Consider the following 6000-nt stretch of genomic DNA (forward strand, 5'->3'; position numbering starts at 1 on the left):
TGTGCTGGGGACGTGGCGGGCTAAAGCCCCGTGCCGCATCCCCGTTGCCATGACACCCGGGCGTGCTTGCTCTGCACTCATTGCTGATGTCTGGGTCTCTGCTCTGGACTCTCTGCCTTATGTCTGGGTCCTGCTGCTGTCAGGCTCCCCGCCCCAATCTGCCGCTGAGGCGGGAGTTCTGATAGCATTTAAACTGCTCAGTTTCTACAGACCTTTGCCAGTGTATGTTTGGTCTCCAGCTACACCCACGGTTCGTGCATTTGACTACCAGCTTTGACTTGCCTTTGCCTGACCCCTTGTACCTCGTTCCTCTCTGTTGCCAACCTGGATTGCCTGACCTGCCTTTGTGTTTGTTTCTTGTATCTGTCTGTGTGTCTGGCTCCTGTCCCGCATCCCTAGCCAGTCTAGGGACTGTTGCCCAGTTGTCACCCTAGGGCCTAGCTTAGGGGGTCAAGTAGGTAGGGACAGGGGTTGTGGGAAGTTTACAAGGACTCCCAGTTACCCAGACCCTAGTCCCCTGACAGCTGGAAGTGATGCGAGTCGGTTGGAGGTCACGGTGGAGTACTTGCTTTAAATGAAAAGGATTGATGTTCAAGGGGTTGTTGTGCAGCTCTGGTTTGTGGATGTTTTCTTTTATTTCAAGTTAATAGGTTAGGTGGATGTTTCGCAGGAGTTTGTTTGGCAAGCCCTGAAAGGGTGGAAGCGGGTACGGGTGTGCTGCGCTCCTAGAAAGTGATATGTGGTTGTGGGACGGTTTGGTCCACCTGCATCTCCACAGGTGCGCTCTGTATTAGTGAGATGGTCCGCTTACCAAAGTACAAGGAGGGCTGGTTACGGGAAACTCATATATGGTTGGGGGGGGGGGGGGGGAGGTTTGGTACTCCTGTGTCTCCACAGGTCTAAAATAAATCAGTTGGGTAGAGATGCTTGGATAACATTGTATGCAATTCAGGGCCCAGTTTGCCTGGTCAAGTTGCTGATGGAATTTTCTTTGGTCATGTGTGATGGGCGGTGTTTTTTGGCCTACAGTAATGGAGCAGCTGTAGCTAAATTTCAAGAACTGTGTCACAGGGCCTTGACTTTGTTGGGGGTTGATCCAAAGGAATTTGGGACTTGCTTTTTTTCGCCTTGGCACAATGACTAAAGCAGCAAGGGCTGGACTCCCAGAAGCTAAAATGCAGCGTATTGGGCGTCGGTGATCAGCTTGCTTCCTGGGCTGTGTCAGATCGGAGTTGTTGCTCTAATTTGTTTTTATGTTTCAAGTTTGGTTTACCCAGAACTTTGGATACTGGTTCACTCGTATATTTTTGGGCCACCCTGAGGGTATTTCTTGCAGTGGCATCAGATGTCTTTGGTCAACCACAATACCCAAGGTCCCACCATTCTTGAGATCTGTGTGAGGGGAAAACGACCATTGTTTTCTTAAGGTGCTGGAATTGTTAACTATCATGCACGCTGATCTGGAGAGGTTGCCGGGTTCTTTTTCTGAGCTCATTATTGTGTGGTCAGAGATAATTCCCAGGATGGTATGGCAGGGTGCCCAGGACACAAGTGCAGTGGAATGGGCCTGGCGCACAGTAAATTCTCATCTGATACATTTTGTTTGTTCCCGGTTTGAGGTGGTGGTGAGACTTTGGCAACTAGAAGATGACAGCAGTCAGCTCATGAAACAAGATGTGGTTTAACTCAGATATAGGCCATATATATATATATATATAATATATATACCGATTTTGTTGCATTTTTAACAGCAGAATGCATTCTGTGGAAGGTATTGCAGAATTTCTTGCATGCTTTTCCACAGACTTTAATTGTGTAATTATATTTCCAGTAGGTTAGAAATCCGCAACAATTCCGCAAGGTACCCTTAACCCTTTTCAATCCACTGTCTGACGACATTCTGACTGAAGGCTGTACAGCTGCGATGTTGGAAGACGTCCGGCGGGGTATTCTTACTGTATATTACTGGCTGCTGTGTTGTCGGAGGCCCAGCATGTCCCATACCGCAGTACTGGCTCTAGCCAGCAGATGGTGCCATTGCATAATGGCAGAAAGAGAAAGCCCCCTAGGAAACCCTGAATCCAAAATTGGATTGCAAAGGTTTAATTCTGAAGCAGAAAGCTTTTTGGTTGTAGAATCGAATCTTGAAGTTTTGAAGTAAAGATGCGTGGATTTTAACAGATGTAGAATTCAGGCACCATAGGGATAACATTGTGACGTAGAAATGTCCTCGCAGACAAATTCCATCCCATGTCAAAGGTCGCTTAGGGTGGCTGCACGCACGGCATTTTTTGGAAAATGCACTTACAGCTCTTGGTGCAGCTTTTTGAGCCAAAGCCAGTGGTTTATTCCCATGAATTTGTTGGATAATGGAACAAGACGCTTTAGAGCAGATCCAGCTGGATAGCAAGCGCACGCAGAAGTCTGTTTTGAAGTATTTTGGATGACAACAGTTCAAGGATTTGGACTTTAAATTGAAAGAAAATATTTCTAAACTGAAGACCCAGATTTCTGAAACGAAGCAGGTAAAATGTATTCGGGACTTGCGAGACTATTTTACAGATACTGTATATGCCTGGTTCAATAAGCAAAATCATGCTTTTACTCTTCGCCCTAGCCTTAAAGTAGAAAAATACTAAATAAAAATAAGAAATTTAGAGTTAATTTTAGCTCTACTGACATTGATTTTTCTGTGGGCTTATTCATACGACCATGCACAATATTCGGGCAGAGTATCGCACTTGCCAACGTGTTTCACAATGATGCAAAGCATTTTTGATTAAAAATCGCTTATGTGAATGAATCCACCCAAAATGATGGATTTCATAGACGTTTTATGTACATTACATCGCACAAAACTCGTGTGAGAATATGGCTCCTGTGAATAAGCCCTGATACTGTGTCTGAGATATTTCCTTTGGGTTTGTCTGGTGCCTCAGGTTCCCACAATGCTGATAATGCTGTGGTTGTTAGACCTAAGTTTCCAAAAAATGCAGGGCAGGGAGGAAGCACAGATGTGGATCAGCGAGACACTCCAAGAGATAAACCAGGTTGTCAATTTGTCTGCCAAAATTGGGGCTTCTGAACAAATTTCTTTATTGTCTCATAGATCGGCATTTGTTTCAACTTGTCATTTTGACCTATACAAAACTTTACTTGATATTCACCGTTTTGCTAAGAATCTCAGTCAAAATACATTTCTTTAATACCGATGTCCAGGAGATTCCTTCAGATGACAGTAGTGTTTTGGACGTGGCTGTCACGTCAGGCTTGTTCTCTCTCCAGTATATCTACGTTGTCAGATCTCCACCCCCTTTTCATCCAATCTAATCACGTTCGGCTCCTCTTGATCAATTTCAGTAGTTAAAGCCCATTTAGATGGGACAAATGTCAGGCAAACGATGCCCGACACTCATCCCCGCACATATTCGCACTCGTGCTGCTACACAGGAGCTAGTATCACTGGCTTACAGTGGGGCAGCTGGAGGAGATTTTTTTCCTTGCACTCCCCCGCCCCTCTCCATTGACTTAACATAGCAGCCGTTCAATACTGAACCGCTGCTATTTACACTGAACACATTGTTCAGCTCACCGTCCATCGTTTATGTTGCATTAGCGATGGACGATGAGCTGAACTCTGTGAGCAAGCCAGCCTTACTAGCTCCTGTGCAACAGCACAGGAGCGAGTGTATGCAGGGACGGGTGTTGGGCATCATTTGCCCTACATTCGTATGGTATAAATGGGCCTTTAGTCGAACTTGATTAGAATGATTGTCATTCTAAAACCTTATCCAGGCATTCTAGCAATAATTTGACCCAAAAGGAATTCATGGCTCTCAAACCATTGAAAGCTCTCGCTGATATTGTGATACATGAGGCTGACAAAGGGGGTTCTGCTGTTCTTCTTGACGCTGGTCTCTACAAACAACAAAATTTGGACATCTCACCTGACACTTTTCAATTTCAAAAAAATTATTTTTTTTTTTCGGCAGATGGGGGTAGTCTGGGTGTTCTCACACCCAAACGGGTAGATGCTATTAAAGTACAACATCCTATCATGCCAATTTTCCATTCACTACCTAAAATCCACAAACCTATTTTCCCTCCTTCCTTTCATCCAATAGTTGCAGGCATAGGTTCTCTCAACGATAACCAGTGTGCATGGGTGGACAGTCTCTTCCAACCTCTTGTCCCCCAAATCTCCGATGACATTCAAGATTCTGAAGATCTTTTGAGGCAATATGGCACATCGCGGAAATGCTGCGGGATTTCCATAGCAGAAGTGTCCACAGCAAATTCTGTAGTATTTCCGCATTCAAAACCGTGTTCAAGAGTGTTCCAGTGGAGGAATGTGTAAAGCATAATCGTTGTATCACAAATTAATTAGTTAGATTGATAAAACTATTCATTGCTTAAAAGAATGCAAATATCCATCATGGATGTTAAACAGAGACAAATCCATTGCAAACAATAGGAATCGATCTCATCTCTTCATACGCTTTCATCTCTAAAAAAAATAGTCATCCTGCGGTAGTGTGTTCCACTGCATTTAATTGTGAATTTCAGGAAATATGCCAGGTAGTTAATAAATATATATCTATTTTACTTATTGATCTTATTTTGGCATCTATTCTCTGCAATGGTCATAAAAATGTAGCAAAGAAAGCCCAAGTTTGGGTCAATTATTATAGCCCAGTCTGTTTTCTTACCATATCGGTCCATCTGTTACCTGGCTCACGCATCCTCGGTGATTTACTTGTGGATATTTCAAATGTGGGTCTTGTTTGGTTCTGCATATCTCAAAAATATTTGTAATATATTAATTGCAACACTCCTTATGTCCTGTATTTGATCACTTGTGTCTCATGTCAACTTCAGTATGTTGGCTGCAAGACTTGCAATTTAAAAACACGTATCAGATGTCATATCTCTAATATACCAAATGGGGCATTGTGAAAGTATTGAATTATATTGTGAAAGTATTGGATTATAGTTCATGCTGTATTGTAGTATGCATAATATTTGTGCCGTGTGCATAGCAAGAAATACTGTATATGAGTAAAAAATGCATTGCAGTTAAACTTTTCTAAAAGGGTCTCAGATGCTGAGCATGCAGGTTTGTCCAATTAACCGTTTGTAATGTTTTACTAAGAGAGAAGTGTCACACATGCTGTGGACCTTGAATTATTTACTGTGGACGATACCGCAGTATATTTACCTCTTGCACTCAACAATTAAAACCGAAGAGCTTGCAAACATCACTTTAATGTTTTCTCTGTTCTCTTCTCCTATGCGTCAAAAAACAATTGAGGCATACTTGATTGATAAGCCTACAATCCCCCTTGAGTATCACCTAAATTTTTTTTCAACATACATGCTGGTTGTTTTTCATCTATGTGTGCTGCAGGCATTGAATGGATCAGTCGTCAGATTAGGGGAGTTGACCACCATTAAAAATGACTTAATATATTACTTAAACATACTTGACTTTTCGGTTTCGATATGACATGTGACCCGCTTTTGCACTACTAAGGCTTAGTTGCCAGTTGCTCTCTCTCTCTTTTTGTCTCCCTTTTTTCTGCTTTGTCACATAATTACAGCATGTTTTTTTAATTGGCTGTAAGTTTCTTTTTAAACTGAGCAGGTGCGCCATGTTATTATGCTATGATTAAGCTCTGCTGTAACAGCTTGAAATGCATCATATTATCATGCCATTGTATGTCCTTCCTGTTGGGATTTTATTATGTCTCAATAAAGCCATGATTTTATGGAAGTTGGATCCTTTCCTTGCTATCCTCTGCAATTGATTCCGGTCAAGTCTGTGCTTCCTGCTGGTGAGCTGGTTCATTTTCTCTGTATGTATGAAAGATGGATGAGGGGATAGAAGGGAGGATGCCTGGCAGTCACGACATAATCTATTCCATGATTTTCATGTAGTAAATGGTTACCTTTAATCTCTTCTGACAGTCCATTATAAGGAAGCTGTAGGACACTTGATAA

The sequence above is a fragment of the Eleutherodactylus coqui genome, chromosome 3 (genome assembly GCF_035609145.1).
Source record: "Eleutherodactylus coqui strain aEleCoq1 chromosome 3, aEleCoq1.hap1, whole genome shotgun sequence".
NCBI classification, from domain to species: Eukaryota; Metazoa; Chordata; class Amphibia; order Anura; family Eleutherodactylidae; genus Eleutherodactylus; species Eleutherodactylus coqui.